Raw genomic sequence first — 16,531 nt, forward strand, 5'->3', positions numbered from 1 at the left:
GCCGACGTCCCCCTGAAGCCGGCGCTCTCTCCGCGGAAGGCGGACGTCTCTATCGTGGGCCCCCGGCGCCGCCGCCATTTTGTGCGGAGGCCCCAGAGCGCGGCGCTGCGGAGTGGAGTGGGGCGGGGATGTGGAGGGGCTTGCGGGGCGGGGCCTGGGGCGGGGCCAGCGAATCGCAGCTCTCGGGCCGCGGGCGGGGGCGGGGCCCCGCGGGCGCGTGCCGGAGGCCTCGGGCTGTTCGCCGCGGTGCGGGAGACGCCCAGACCGGCTGAGGCGGGCGAGGCGCGCGACGCCGTCCACCGCGTCCGCCCGACCCTGTTCCGCCTCGCGATGCTGCTCCACGGGCGGGGACGCGTCCCTGTGCAGCTCGCGACACTCCGACTACGGGACCCACTTTTTGTCCCACGCAACCCCCGGGATGGAGGGGACCGTCCGAGTCTCTCCTCAGATGTCACAAGCTGTCGCACGTGGGGGGGGGGAAGGGCGGGAAATCTCAGGGATGCGATCCGGATGGCTTGGAAGCATGTGGGTTATTTCTCAGGTTTCAGAACAGTGCCTTGCAGGTGAACATAGATTAGCATAGGACTCAGGCAAATTCTAGAATCTTCCTACCCAACGGGTAGCCGTGACTGGCTTAGGATTATGATTTTTTTTTCTTTTTTTGGGTCACACCCAGGGATGTTCAGGGGTTACTCCCGGCTCTGCACTCAGGAATTCCTCCTGGCGGTGCTCTGGAGATTCTGGGAATCAAACCCGGGTCGTCCTCATGCAAGGCAACCGCCCTACCCACTGTGCTATCGCTCCAGCCCTGGGTTATGAAATCTTGATTGTTCAAATGAGGAAGTTCTCACTTGGGCTGTATTTCAAGCCCCACTCCACCCCCAACACCTGCAGCTACTGGTGTGGCCGTTTTGGGGGACAGCAAGGCATGTTGGAGCCCGGGCAGTCCCAGGAAGCTTGGGTGGAAGGTGCCAGGCCAGATGTGCCAGGAGAGAGCCCAGCCTCTGTTGGCTTGGTCCTGCTAAATCCAGAGAATCCGCCCGACCCGCGGAACAGGAAGGCATCACTGGGTGTGGATGCACTTGCTCGCATAAGCTTTACCAACACTTAAATGCCTGAGCGTGGAAGGCTTTTGTTTCTGAGGGGGAGTGAAAACAATAATTAATAATTATTGATGAGTGGAGAACCTGGTCGGCCCCTTGACACTCTTTCTCTTAAGACACCTCTTCAAATTTTGTAGGTGGTGCTCTCATTCCCAGTCTTTATATGGGGGTGCTGAAGTTGATGCCTCTGATGGTGTAGCCAGGAGGTGGGATCTTAACACAGTGTCCCCCACTCCCTTTTTGAGGCACAATAAAATAAAAAATAAATTTCACTTCAGAAGGAGCTGATATGGAAAATAAAGCCGTCCTCTAAGCAGTGTGAGAAGTGCCAGAGAATTCTGAGCAAAATACAATTGATAAAATCAAGGGAATTAAAAAAAACAGTAATAATAAAGCAAACTGCTGGGGCTGGGGGGGTTGTTGTTGGAGGAGGGAGAGAATAGGAGGTGAAGCTTTAAGGACAGAAAAGGGGGTCTGGAGAGTATAGGCAGGGCACTTGCATGTAGCTGACCCAGGTTTGATCCCCAGAAGTAAGCCCTGAGCAGCACTGAGTGTGACTCTACCCCCCCCACACCACCACCACCACAACAACAAAGGTCAGAGTGATAGTACAGGGGTTAAAGCACTTGCATTGCAGATCCTAACACCAGTTAGTTCCCCAACAACTGCAGCATGTGACACACTCCCCTCCACCCCCAATACAGAGGGACAAATAAGGGCCTGGAGACCTTAATAGGTTGGAGCACACGCTTTGCTTGTTAGAACTCAGTTCAATCCCCAGGCACTCAAGTACTGCTGGATTTGCTCCCCCAAAAGAAGACTATTGACAATAAGGAAGCTAATATGAAACTTGAGGATAATTCTTATTCTGCAAGGATTGTCTTTGTGTTGCAAAGGTATATTAATTCACCTGAGAAACTGCCTATCTTTTGAGATCAGCCAAGCTTTAGCAGTTACTGGAACGTCAGAGGCAAGCTTGGAAATGAAGCCAAAAGAATCAAATCATGGCTAACCTCACCACTGCTAAATTGTCCCAGGCAAGCCTGGTTTCCAAAATAAAATTCTCAGGATGGAGGCAGTCTGAGTCCCTCCCCGCCCAGCGGCCAGTGCTCCTACTACCATTCTCTGACAGAAAAACAGCCCGTGACTTCACAGCTCCACAACTAATCTCGCAGCCTCCGATTTATCCCAGATGGCCCTGTCTCTGGGATGAGATGGATGGAATCTTCACAGGATGGGCACGCACTATGTTCCTACCCTGCCAAGAGACTCAGTACTCCAGCCACCTCCAACATCCTCCAGTATATAAAGGGCCCATGTTCACAACTCTAAGACTAATCTTGAAGAGATGCCAAGCTACTTCATCGTCCCAGTCCCACAGCTCCTAGAGCGCACGGCTACGTACTGACAGCCCAGTAGGAGCACAGCAGATTAGATGGGGAAATTGCATAAACTCCCACTAAGCTCAGTGAGTGAACACAGTTAACACAGAATCTGCTCACCAAGCACCAGACAGCTCAGTAAATCCTCAGACAATGACTTTAATAACAGCATTGTGAGATATATGTGGTAATATAAAGTAGATTATTTTGTGCCTGCTAAGGGGGCAGGCTTGGGGATTAGGTGGGAAACTGGGAACACTGGTGGAGGGAAGTTCATACTGGTGGTAGGATTGGTATTGGAACACTGAATATCTGAAACAATAGTATTATGAATAACTGTAAATCAGGGTGTTTAAATGCATTTAAATAAAGTTTCAAACAAAACTAAAAAATCAGATTGAAAAATCAATTTACTGATTAGTGTATTTTTAGTAAGCTACCATGTGCTTCTATGTAATAAAAGAATATGTGGGGTTTTTTTCAGGTTTAAGTCTCAGTCATATAATGATTAACCCCCCATCCCTTCACCAGTGCACATGTTCCACCACCAAGAACCCCAATATACCCCCCTCCCACCCCCCCACCTGAGTAGCTAATGATCTTCACTTTATTCTCTCTATACTTTGAATACATTCAATATTTCAATAGAGAACTCACTATTATTGTTCGGAATTTTCCCCCAACAATCAGGCCTGCTGAAAAGGCATCACTTAATGATTTGTCTTCCATTACTGAGTATGAAGACTCTATGAGCTCTATGAGTTTTGTATTTCTGATATTTTAGCTCAGTTCACAGTCTAGGTGCATTTCTATAAGAAGCCGCTCTGGGTGCCAAAGTGGGTTAGAAGACCTCTTGTCTTTAGGAGCATAGTCTTTAGGAGCAGAGGGTCCGTTTCGCGGGCGACAGCTCCGGATCTTATCTGGCCGGAGAGCGTGCCAGTAACGCCCCCCATCCTGTGATCACCTACGAGCCACATCACTGCAAACTCATACCTCTGGGTTGGGAGTCTTAGGAGGTGGCTCTTGCCACATGGGTGTTGCCACTGCCATCATCTTCTGCGCAGAAAGACAAGGTGGAGAGGGAAAATCCCTCCCCGGGCGGCACAGGGTTGTAGCACAGTTCACAGTCTAGATGCATTTCTGTAAGAAGCCACTCTGGGTGCCAAAGTGGGTTAGAAGACCCCTCGGACCATAGTCTTTAGGAGCAGAGGGTCCCAGGAATATGTGTTTTTTGGGGGGGGCCTCCTAAGCAGTGCTCAGGGGGTCATTGTCAGCCAAATTGGCCAGTAGTGCTAGTGGCCATCAGAGCTACAGCCGGGGGTGCTTGGGTGAGTGTTGGGGATCGAATTCGAATCTCCAAGTTTAAAGCTTGTTTCCACCATCACCACTGCACTATCTCCCTGGCCTTTAAAAAATCTTTTAATGTGACTGAACCAATGTCAAGCATTTTCCCCCTGAAGTGTTCATTTCTGTTGCAAGTCTCACGAGTTTAGTGGTTGTGTCCTGTTTGGTGAGGCTGATCTGCTGGTCAGTCGGATGATGATGGAGCAAGCCCTGGCTTTGTGCTAGATTTCTTTCCAGTTGGAGTCTCGTGGTTCCAGGCAGGGCTGGAGAAAGATCTCTGCAGGCTTAGTGCATGCTGTGCATGCCAGATGCCCTGATCAGATCTCAGGCACCACACGGTGTGTCTCATTTGCACACACACCACCCCCAGCACCTCCAGCAACTCACCCTGTAAGCACAGGGTGTGGTCGGAAAAGAAAAAAAAGAAATCTGACTACCAGCAGGGGGCGCCCGGCTCCAGTCAATGCTACATGCAAGGCTTTGCAAATAGGCTGTTTTTCCTGGTCGCCTTGGATTGAACGGAAAGGGGAGTGGGAAAGACACCTCCAGGTAACCTTTCACCTTAGGTTAATGCATGCTCCTTCCCTGTGAAAAGAAGGGTTCTCAGTCTGGCCATGAAGATTGACCCTTGGGCTAAGTTTTAAGATACTTTAGTATGTAATTTCTATATAATTTAATTATATATAATTTAACATGTGAATATAAATTATAACAATATGGATATAGCACTGCGCTGTAGCACTGTCATCCCATTGTTCATCAGTTTGCTCCATTGGGCACCAGTAATGTCTCCACTGTGAGACTTGTTACTTTTTTTGGCATATTGAATACGCCACGGGTAGCTTGTGAGGCTCTGCCATGTGGGCGGGATACTCTCCGTAGCTTTCTGGGCTCTCTGAGATGGGTGGGGGAATCTAACCCGGGTCGGCCACGTACAAGGCAAACGCTCTACCCATCGTGCTATCCTTTATATGATTATAATTTAAAATACACTTTTTGGGCTTTGACTTTTCCTGGTCGTGCTGGCAGTGACACTACTCTGAGCTCAATGTGAGGACACTAGATGGTTTGGGGGGAACCCAAGACTTGGGGCTTTTCATTTGTTTGTTTGGTTTTGGGCTGTACCTAGTGGTGCACAGGGCTTACTTGAGGGCCTGTGTTCAGGTTTCACTCCTGGTATGTGTTGGGGAACTATATGGGGTGCCGGGGATTGAACTTGGGTCTTCTGCTTGCAAGGCAAGTGCCGTACTTGCTGTACTCTCATCCCTGGCTTACCAAGGCTCCTGGGTGTGAAGTGTGTGTGCCAGCCTTTCAGCTGTCTCCCCGGCCCCTAACATATAAACATTGCACTTAGGGAGGGCACAGAGGTTATAACACTTGCCTGGCATACAGAGGAGCCTGGGTCAATATCCCCAGTACCACACAGGCCCACCAGCACTACCAGGAGTGATCCCTGGGTGCAGAGCCAGGAATAAGCCCTGAGCACCATCAGGTATGGGACACACACACACAGACACACACACACACACACACACACACACACACACACATTTCTATCTATATTTTGGTCTCTGATCTTTTTTTTTTTTTTTTGGCTGCACCCAACTGCTCAGGGCTTACTCCTGGCTCTGCACTCAGGAATCACTCCTGGTGGTGCTCAGGGAACTGTATGGGAGGCTGGGGATTGAACCAGTGTTGGCCCCATGCAAGGTAAACACCTTACCTATTGTGCTATGGCTCCAGGCCCAGGTTTATATCTATTAAGGGTCCTGGGATATGGCTCAATGTTAGAACACCTGAGTTGCTGGTGAGAGGCTGTGAGTTCCATCACTGCTATTACCCGTATCATTGGGTGCTAGACCAGTCACACTGCAGTTGGATCCAGTCCATCCGGAACCCCCAGCTGGGGTACAGACCCCAACATCACAGGAGTAGCAATGATGGAAGGAGGAGGGGAACTAAAATAAGTTTTAAGATTACTTGTTTTGGGGCCGGAGCGATAGCACAGCAGGTAGGGCGTTTGCCTTGCATGCGGCCGACCTGGGTTCAATCCCCGGCATCCTATATGGTCCCCCAAGCACTGCCAGGAGTAATTCCTGAGTGCACAGCCAGGAGTAACCCCTGAGCATTGCTGGGTGTGACCCAAAAAGCAAAAATAAAATAAAATAAAATAAAAATCTGAAATATCACATTGAAGGAATTTGCTATGAAGCAATTAAAAAAATTTAAATAAAAAATAAAATTACTTGTTTTGTACTTATTTTAATATTTAAATTTTAAATCATTTTCAAATGACTTAATAGTTAAAATAGTGTGATAGTGAAACTAGTCGGAAATCTAGTTTTAGATCCAAGCTCCTATCAGCATCACTTTATAAAAAGAAGCTTATCTCACAATTTAAAAATGAATTATTTCTGCTTTGTGGAATCTCACATTATTCTTGTTTTCCCGAGTAGCACTGAAATCCTTGCCCCTGGGACTGGTGTCTTTCTTGGACTATGATGTAAGATCTTTCAGGTTTATTTTCAGAATATTAGTGTGGCCGCCTGTGAAGTAGTTATCCTCCAGTCTGAATCTAGCATTGAATTATCAGTGCAAATTCTGTTGGTTTTGGATTTTTTAAATATAACTTGGGGGAGGGTCAGTCCACAAATCTAACATTTAATTATTAGTGCAGGTTCTGTTGGTTTGGGATTTTTAAAATATAATTCCTTTGGGGGTGTGGCTTTTGGTCAGAGCTTACTCCTGACTCTGCACTCAGAATTCACTCCTGGCAGGTTCTGGGGACCATATGGAGTGCCAGGAATTGAACCTGGGTCAATTGCCTGCAAGGCAAGTGCCCTATCCACTGTCCTATTGCTCTGGCCTCTAATATAATTTTTTATTTTACTTTTTTTTTTTTTTTTGCATCACAGCCGGCAATGCACAGGGGTCACTCCTGGCTCTGCACTCAGGAATTACCCCTGGCGGTGCTCAGGGGGCCATATGGGATGCTGGGAACCAAACCCGGGTGGGCCGCGTGCAAGGCAAATGCCCTACCCACTGTGCTATCACTCCAGCCCCTATAATTTCTTATTTTAGAGGGCAGGCTATAGACTCAGAGCTTGGGGATTATTTCTGGCTCCTGGGGGCACTCATGGAACTCTGTGTGGCATTTGGGATTTGAACCTGAGGTTGCCACATGCAATGCAAATGCCTTAGCCCCTGTACCAAGGCCCCATGTGTGTGGGGTTCAGGGCAAACTTGGGGGCCTGGGATCTACCACCCCTGCAATGCTCCAGGGGTCTTGGGGTGCCATAGATGGAACCCCTGGCTCTCATATGAAGCATTGCCCCAGTCCTTTAAGCTGTCTCCCTCAACCCAATTATAGATTTTTGGGGTGGGATCTGGGGCAGGTGGTGGAGAGTTGGGACCACATCCAGCAGTGCTCAGGGCCTAGTCCTGGTTCTGTGCTCAGGAGTAATCCCTTAATCCCTGGTGGTGCTCAGGGGACCATATATGGTGCCTGGAACAGAGCTAGGTGGGCCGGCAGCTATTGCTCCCAGGGCTCGAGTCTTGCCTGCTGTCTTACTCCCTGTACTATCTCTCTGACCCTAGTCCCAATTTCTTGTATTTGTTTGGGAGCCAGATCTGGCAGTGCTCAAAGCATACTCCTGGCTCAGCCCTCAGGAAATCATTCCTGGTGGAGGGCAGGCTGCATTCAAGGCAAGCACTACCTACCCTACTGTCTCTGCCCATCCATCCCAATATGTTTTTTTAGAGAATTTGGCAGATGGGGGTTGGAGCAATAGCACAGCAGGTAGGGCATTTGCCTTGCATGCGGCCAACCCGGGTTTGATTCCCAGCACCCTATATGGTCCCCTGAGCACCGCCAGGGGTTATTCCTGAGTGCAGAGCCAGGAGTAACCCCTGTGCATTGCTGGGTGTGACTCAAAAATAAAAAAAAAAGAGAGAGAGAGAGAATTTGGCAGATGATCAGAATACACATGCTTTGTGCTTCTGTGCATGTTAATGGGGAGCGGCTGCAGCCTTGTATGGGCATAGAGATCAGCAGGGCACCACCGGGGCGGGGGTGAGGAGGCAAAGCTTCATGATCCTTTCTTCTTTAGCTGGCAGGTGGCTAGGGCCCACCAGTCAGCTCTGTCCTTGTACTTATTCTTAGGAGATTATGTGGAAGCACCACCAGGAACATCTAGAGGTAACTTTCTGTCCCTTCTGGGTATTGATGGGTATCAATTGTATCATTTGTCATCCCGTTGATCTCCGATTTGCTTGAGCAGGCGCCAGTTATGTCTCCATTCGCCCCTGTCACATGCTAGTGTAGCCCAATGGTATCTGCTCGCTCCAGGAACATGAAGAGCCTCAAACCGTTCGTTCAGGTGGTTGGTTTTTTTGGGTTGGTTTTTTTTTTTTTTACTTTTTGGGTCATACCCGGTCATGCTCAGGGGTTACTCCTGGCTTTGCACTCAGAAATTACTCCTGGGGGTGCTTGGGGGACAATATGGCATACTAGGAATCGAACCTGAGTCGGCCGCGTGCAAGGCAAATGCCCTACCCACTGTGCTATTGCTCCAGCCCCCCATTCAGGGTTTTGACAAAGAAGTCTGACCATCTTGTAAGTGGGCAGCCATTTGGTCTTTTGATGTCCCATGGAATCCAGTCAGTAACAGCTCTAGTCCAACAGTCATCTCTAAATCGAATTATGTGTCCGGCCCATCTGGTTTTCGATGCCTGGATTTCGGGGCAATGGGAACAATCCCAGCAGCCCTTCCATCTTCATGCCAGTTCCTGAGATGAAATCCCTCTGGGTATAACGGCTCACCCAGCAAATCCTCCAGAGCTCACGGTGACTCTCTTCCACAGCCCCTGACCTGGATTGCTTTCCATCTGCCAGACCCAGTGACTGGCCAAAAAGTGCCGGTTTCATTCTCAAAGGACGAGACAGCCGAGAAACTGCTATTCTTGTCTTCCTGCAGAGGAAAATGTTGGGATGGGGCCATGTCCCATGTGAAGACCCCCAGCAATAAGTGGCCAAGTGGATCTGAACATTGTGGACCCTTGCTTGTAGTCTTGCCGTTCCACAGCCCGGTTAGAGGGGGAGTGGGAAGAGCACAGCCTTTCCGGCTGGGCCGAGGCAGCAGCTGGTCCGAAGGGAACTCGAAGGCGCACAGGCACAGACAGGCACTTGTGTGGGAGAGGGTACCAAGGACAGATAGGGGCGCCACAGCGTGAACTCTGGCACCTGGTTCTTTTTATTTCCCTCTGAACATGACTGATTGTGGGGGAGGAAGGAAAGCGTAGGATGAGCTCATAATAATGTCGACATGCATCCCTTTCCAGACTTTTCCATGTGACATCCCCTTTCTGGAATAATGTTACTGGATCGTTTTGTGGGTTTTTGTTTGTTTTGGTGGCTACATCTGGCACTCCTGGCTGACTCCTGGCTCTGCACTCAGCGATTTTTTTTTTCTGGTGGTGCTCAGGGGATCAGATGGGACGCCAACGGATTGAACCCAGGTAAGCCATGTACAAGGCAAATGCCCTACTTGTTATACTATTGCTATGACCCTTCTGAAATTATTTCAGTGGACAGATTTAAGTGTCCTCTCCACCCATGGATCTTTGATTTAAACTCCAAGTTTCACTCTCTCCAGATGACCCAGACAACTGTTGAGTTGCCCCTTTGGAGTCATTTAACTTAGTCTCAGAGCTTGTCACCATAGTCTTCTATCCCCCTGCAAACAACTCTGGTGAGTTCCCCACCAGCATGGAGCTGCCAAAAAACAGGGAACCCAGGGCTACCAGCAGAAATCCAGGGACGCCTGGGTGGAGTCGGACCCTTCAGTGACAGGCAACTGGCCACAAAGCCAACCAGGCCTCAGGCAGAGCCTTCCCGCAGATGGCACGGAGCACTTTCTCTTTCATGACTTGATCCAGACGCCTTGGCGTCGCCATTCCCTGGGTCCCTCTCTTCCACCCTGCTCTCCTCCCCTCTCCCTCTCCCTCGCCTAAGTGCCTGCAAGGGCAGGGTTCTAGCTAATGTTTTCTGCTACTAAGTGATAAAGGTTTGACTACCCTGACACCCAAGGGATCCCAGCATCCTGCAGATTTAGCTGTGGCACCCACATCATTGACCTAGCTCCACCAGTGGGGAGTCTCTTCCCAATCCGTGAGTGCCCAGGCAGCCCCGACAACTGCTGCCTTTGGTGAGTTTCCCAACCTGCCAGCTCTTCCTGCTCCAGGCTTCTACCCACAGCCGTTGGAGGCATTAGGGTACTTTGGAGAGGTGGGGTGGAGGAAGCCACTGACGACTTTTGTTCCCCGGGGTAATCCTGGCCAAGAAATTCCAGAGTTGGGGGGCTGGAGTGATAGCACAGCGGGTAGGGCGTTTGCCTTGCACGTGGCCGACCCGGGTTCAAATCCCAGCATCCCATATGGTCCCCTGCGCACCACCAGGGGTGATTCCTGAGTACATGAGCCAGGAGTGACCCCTGTGCATTGCTGGGTGTGACCCAAAAAGCAAAAAAAAAAAAAAAAGGAAATTCCAGAGTTGGGGCCAGAGAGAGTACTGCAGGTAGAACACTTGCCTTGCACACGTCTGACCTGGGTTTGAGCCCCAGCATCCCATATGGTCCCCTGAACCCTGCCAGGAGTGATGCCCGAGAGCAGAGCTGAAGTCAGCCCTGATCAGCACCCAGTGTGGCCCCCAAACAAAATAAAACACAGATATTGTATCCAGGGCTTCCTTTGCGCCTCCCAGACTCACCCCAACCCTCTCCCCCTCCTCCCCCGAGGCATTGGCGAGTCTTTGGGTTCTGAGTAGATGCTGTGAAGTAAACGTGCATGACACTTGATTTGACTCTTGGATGGCCACCCCCTGGAGGGCCTCTGCACACCTGGTCAGCAGAGGTGACAAACGCAATAGCTTTCCTCTAGAAACAGGACCAATCTCACGGCTTCCCACACAAGCACCAGCACCTCCACTTTCCGGTGCAGGGCCGGGACCTTCAGCAGGCGTCGCGCCTCAGAGCATCAGTTCACGTCGGATAAATGGGGCCCCGCTGTCAGACTGAGGCTTTGCCCAGTTTTTCATCAAAGCTACCTGGTGGCTCTTCATTCAGGGTCTGCTTTCTCTCCAGTGGGTCAGAGTCCGAGGTGCCCCCATTTCAATCTCACCCAGGAGCCCGGAAAGCAAGTTTCTAATTTCTGAAGAAAACTTCAAGATGACATTTTCTGGATGGGTGTATGTAGGTGGGGTACCGTACAGTCTTTTAGGCTTTCTTTTTTCTTTCCACCTTTTTTTTTTAATTAAAGCACTGTGATTTACAGTTATTCAGAGTTGAGTTTTAGATATACACTATTACATCTCACCACCAGTGTCAACTTCCCTGCCACACCCTCAAACTCCCACCTCCTGCCCTCTTGACAGGCACCTTTCGAAGTTTGGGCCTCTTGATTTCAGTGCTTTTGACTCTGTGGCTTAGATATTTGGCTCTATCATTTCTTAATGAAGTAAGCCAGAAGAAGGATAAACACAGGATGATATCACTCATATGTAGTATTTAGAATATCTGGATGAGGGTCGGCAATGTTTTAAAGGGGGGGGGGGGCCTGATCAACCTTGGCCCTTGAGTACAGGGAGGAGAGGGGAAGAAGGAGAGGAGGGTGAGGGCATGTGGGAGACAGATGAGAAGCAACAGGAGCCAGGACAGTGGGGTCAGGGGCAAAGGTGGTGTTGAGGAACGATAGGGCCAAGAATCTTCGGAGAGTTTTAGTTCTGGGGAGTCATCCTTTTGAAAATTCATATGAAAAAGATGAGTCCTCTTAACCTCCTAGATCTGGAGTGGTATTTAAGCAAGCGCTCTCTTTTCCTTAATGTCAGAGATGTCCTGAAAGAGCCCTTACTCATTCTCAGATGCTGGGTGGCGTTCCCAGTCTGTTGCAAAAGCAGCAACGTCAATACCACTGTGGAGTGGGATTCACACCAGGCAGCCCATTTGATTAAAATGTCGAGTAATCACGTCCAAACAAAGAGAAGCCTAAGAGCCTTTTCCTCAGGTATAGGAAAGTGCCATCCATTCACCCACCCACCCCCACTTGGGTTTCTTTGAAAATCGGAGTGTTCCATTTTATGACTTAAAAGCCTGCTTTTATCCAGTCAAATCTGAGCCCTGCTGGAGGTGGGGGGGAGGGAGGGGCTGGGGCCTGAAACCCTTCCTGAACGGACAGCCACCCCGGGCAGAGCCACGTGCTTCTGGTCGCCTGCTTTGCGGACAGGGAGAATAGGAGCCCTCACAGGATTCACCCACAGGGTAAATCCGCGCCAGACTGCCTGCTGCTGGCAGCTAATGAAATTCTCCCCACAGCATTTTCTGATGGGGCGTGGGGGTTTTCTCCCGCATCCACGTCCTTCAAGAGCAAATATGTCACCCAGGAGCCCGTGTTCTTGGTTGTCCTTTACCTGTTGTCTCCTCGTGTCACAGCCAGCAAAGAAAGCAGATAACAGCTTCATCTCGATGACACTAGGAATTACCGTGTGGTTGCTTAGCAACCTGCATCGCGCAATCAGCGAGGTCCCTGCTCCGGAATGCAGAGTGGCTGCTTTGCCTTTCAAGAATGACTGTATTTGCATATTTCTTTTTAGGCTGCTAGACAAATAGGTGTCTTTTCTCAGACTCTTTAAAGTAGCCTATTAAAAATGGTCTTGGCATTGTTCTATTTATTTTCACTAGCCCACTACATTAAAAAAAAAAAGAACAATTAGCAAATCGCTAATACAGCCATTTAATTTGGTAAGCACCTTCCCAAGCCACACTGGAAGCAGGAAGGGGTTATAAGGATGAATGGGGGCGGTCCCTGGCCTCAGAACCTTCCTTATAGGTGTCTGTGACTCATTTGTTCACACACGGTGAGGGGTTAGAGTGTGTGTGTGTGTGTGTGTGTGTGTGTGTGTGTGTGTGTGTGTGTGTGTGTGTGTGTGGTGTGTGTAAGAGAGAGAGAGAGAGAGAGAGAGAGAGAGAGGAAGGTGGTTTTGTTTAGGAATGTTGGGACGGAGCAATAGGACAATGGGGTTGGCTTTGCATGTGGCCCACCCTGGTTTGATCCTCGGCACCCTATCTGGTCCTCCCTCAGCCCCACCAGGAGTGATCCCTGAGGACAGAGCTAGGAGTCAGCCCTGAGCACTGCTGGGTGTGCCCCAGGCACCGCCCCCCCGCAAAAAAAAATTGTTCCTTTGTCTTTGTTTTGTATTGAAGCATTTCTCACTTTTGTTTTCACTTTTTGGGTCACAGCTGGCAATGCTCAGTGGTTACCCCTGGCTCTGCACTCAGGAATTACTCCTGGCAGTGCTCGGGGAACCATATGGGATGCCAGGGATCGAAGCCATGTTGGCCGCGTGCAAGGCAAACGCCCTCCATGCTGGACTGTCGCACTGGCCCTTCATTTCTCACTCTTTAGACTTCTGCAGCCTGTTCCAACAGCAGTCATCAGTTCGGAATCTTTTTGCCCACTCGGCCCCTGTTGGCATTGCTGTGATGAAGCTCTTGCCCTCTGGGCACTAGGGATGGGACGATGCTACCCCGTGTCGGGGCTGCAGTCTCTCTGCACAGTTGCTCGCAGCTTCTTGCTTCTTTGGCACGCACCCTGTTCGGGGAAGCCCCTCACCTTTCTTTGCTCTGGGCTTGCATGGGCTGCTCTCCCCCTCTCCACCTGAGGAGAGGCTTGGGAACACCCAGTTCTTGCATGGGTGAGTGCTCGGCTCCCCTGAACTACCTATTTCCCTTTGAGGACGCTATTGCTAGCAGGGGCCTGCGGTTTGACTCACCCCCTCCCTTCCCTCCTGGAAGGTCATTAGGCCCCTGTGAGAACCAGCATGTCCAGTGCCTGCTCTTCAGATACACCCGCTGTGCACGCAGTCTCCAGAGAAGAAGAAGAAACTCCCTGGGAGCTGTATGGAGGCCCCTGGCTCCCTCTTTGTTCACCTGCAACTTTGTTCCCACCTTTGCTTTCTTTCCCTGCTTGCTCCCCCAGATCCCAGGAGGGAACCTGCAGCTCGGGTGTTCCCGGCTCTACCCAGGTCCCTACTCCTTTGCCATGGTCAGGCCACTCCGAGAATGCTGGCAACGGGCTTTCCCGGCCTGCTGACAGGCTGCTGGAAGAATATGGGGAAAGGGAGACTCTGCTTCCTCCATCCTCCTTGCAACTTCTAGGCTGCTTTGTGAGCCCCCTGTACAGACTAAGCGCCAAGGGCCAACACAAACCTTTGTAAGGAGCCCAGGTTCAAGGACAAAGAATAAGAATAAGACACCTTGGGGCTCAGAGGAAGCTCGAAGGTCTGGGCAGGAGGGTAGCCCAGGTTCAATCCCCAGCACTGCTTGGCCCCACAAGCACTGCCCAGAGTTGGCACAGAACCGGCCGTGTATGTGGGTGGTGGTGGTGCCTCTGTCTCTGACAGTGGGTCAAGCCAGGCGTGTTGCTCAGCAGCAGGGCACTGCCTCACACTGTGAGGCCTGAGCCTGATCCTCAGCAGCTGATGGCTCCCCGTGTAATCCTGGCCAAGAAACTGCAGAGTTGGGACCAGAGAAGTAGTATAGCGGGGAGGGCACTTTACCTTGCACGCGTCTGACCTGGGTTTGATCCCCAGCATCCCATAGGGTCCCTAGGCTGTAACCCTGGAGACAGTCCCGAACTCTGCTGGTACCCACTGGGCCCTTAAAAAAAATGGCGGGAGGCCTAGAGCAGAGAAATGGCTCCCCTTGAGAGTGGGAAAATTCTTTGCTGCTCTAAATCTAGAACTTCATGCTACCACACACTCCAGTTTCTTGAAATTACTTTCATTTCAATTTCAGTGAAAATAGCAAAAAAATCTTTTGTTATCACTGATCCACTCCCAATCCAGTAGCAAATGCTAGCTGGAGTTCTACCCACACTTCAGAAAAAGAATGGGGGCCGAAGACCTGTTGAGCTTTCTCCTAGTCTCCTTCTCCTGCCAACTCTTCCACTATTTAGCATCACATGAGGCTGACACCCAAGGACAGTAGATACAAGGGCCAGGGGGATTGCCCCATAGCTGGAAGACTGCTTCATGAGCGGAGGGGAGAAGGCAGATGGAATAGAGAAGGGATCACTAAGAAAATGATGGCTGGAGGAACCAGTTGGGAACGAGATGCATGCCGAAAGTAGATAATGGACCAAACATGATGACTTCTCAGTGTCTGTGTTGCAATCCATAATGCCCAAAAGTAGAGAGTATGGGAATATTGTCTGCCTTAGAGGCAGGGGGAGGGTGGGAAAGGGTGGGAGGGGGGGTATACCCAGGATATTGGTGGTGGGGGATGTGCACTGGTGGAGGGATGGGTGTTTAATCATTGTGAGATTGTAACCCAAACATGAAAGCTTGTAACTATCTCACAGTGATTCAATAAAATTAAAAACAAAACAAAACAAAACAAAACAAAAAAGACTCTTCCATCATTATTTCCCAGAACCCCTGGGCAACCCCCATTGCTTCCTGGGCAGTCATGAAGCTCTTGCACTGCCCATCCCCTGCTGGTGGGCTGCTCTTCCGCCGGCCCAAGGGGTTCCTCATGAGCAAGAGTGGCCTGGGGAAGGACACTCTTCCCACAAAGCTCTCTTCCACAGTCCTGTGCTTGCAGCTTTCTCTCTTGGGGGCGCTTCAAGCCTGCAGTATGCCAAGCCCTGCCCATGGGGATTTGGCTGCACAAAATTTCTCAGTGTAAGTCTGGAGTGATGGTGCAGTGAGTAAGGTGGCGATTGCTTGCGTGGCCATCGCCCAACCTGGATTCGGTCTCCAGCACACACCTGGTCCTCTAAGCCCCATGAGGAGTGACCCCTGAGCACAGAGCCTGAACACTGCCCGGTCTGGCCCAAGAACCAGAACAGAGCAAAGAAGGAGGGTGGTGGGGCGAGGGCAGATCTTAGAGGTGCGGTGGACAGATCCCTGTGGGTGCCTTCCAGGATCCTGGTGGAATCTGACACCGTGGGGCGCCCGTGACATCCCATTCCCTCTCTGAGACGCTGCTTCCTGATCCTCCCTTGAGCCCGTGATGTTTGCGCCTCTTTCCAGCTTGAGAGAGCAGGACGAGGCCATGGAGGTGAATGCAGTTTGCAAACTGTGAAGTGTTAGTTGGTGTCCAAAGGCAAGCTGGGGGATGTCTCTGCGGCTCAGCCACATCTGCGTGGCGTTCTCTAGGCTGCTAGGATCTCTCCCCCAGCCCTGTCTTGGTGGCCCCTTGCCATGTGTTCCTGGAGCAGAGGTGAGTCCTGGGACTGGCAGGAGGCCTCCCCATATACAAACCTGCCTGCAGACAGTCTGGGACCTGAGAGAGGGAATGGCCTGGGACACACACATGAGGGTCCATGAATGCCACGGGCCCTTTTCCGAAGCGAGGCGGCTCTTAGGAGCCCACGTGTCTGGTCTCCCCAGAGAACCGTGCTGTTTCCCCAGCACGGTGCTTCATGCCTCAGGCACTGGTGGAACTGCATATCTTACAAGAGTATGTCAATATTACCTTTGGACTTCTTTTTTTTTAAGCCACAGACACTCTTCAAGTTTTGATGCTGGCACTGCCTTGATCTCACCAGAAGGTTCCCACATATGCACGAAGTGACAGACCCCAGCGCCGCTGACACCAAACCAATCAGGCTCCATTCTGCGTGGAGCCCAGCCCTCAGGGGCACCGA

The 16,531-nt window shown here is 50.8% G+C and overlaps 1 protein-coding gene across 1 annotated transcript in view; it reads right to left on the reverse strand.

Moving 5' to 3' along the window:
- CIPC (CLOCK interacting pacemaker) overlaps positions 1-16,531 on the reverse strand; it is an 80,929-nt gene that overhangs the window by 20,149 nt on the left and 44,249 nt on the right. The window lies entirely within an intron of this gene.

Source organism: Sorex araneus, chromosome 3 (assembly GCF_027595985.1).
Source record: "Sorex araneus isolate mSorAra2 chromosome 3, mSorAra2.pri, whole genome shotgun sequence".
NCBI classification, from domain to species: Eukaryota; Metazoa; Chordata; class Mammalia; order Eulipotyphla; family Soricidae; genus Sorex; species Sorex araneus.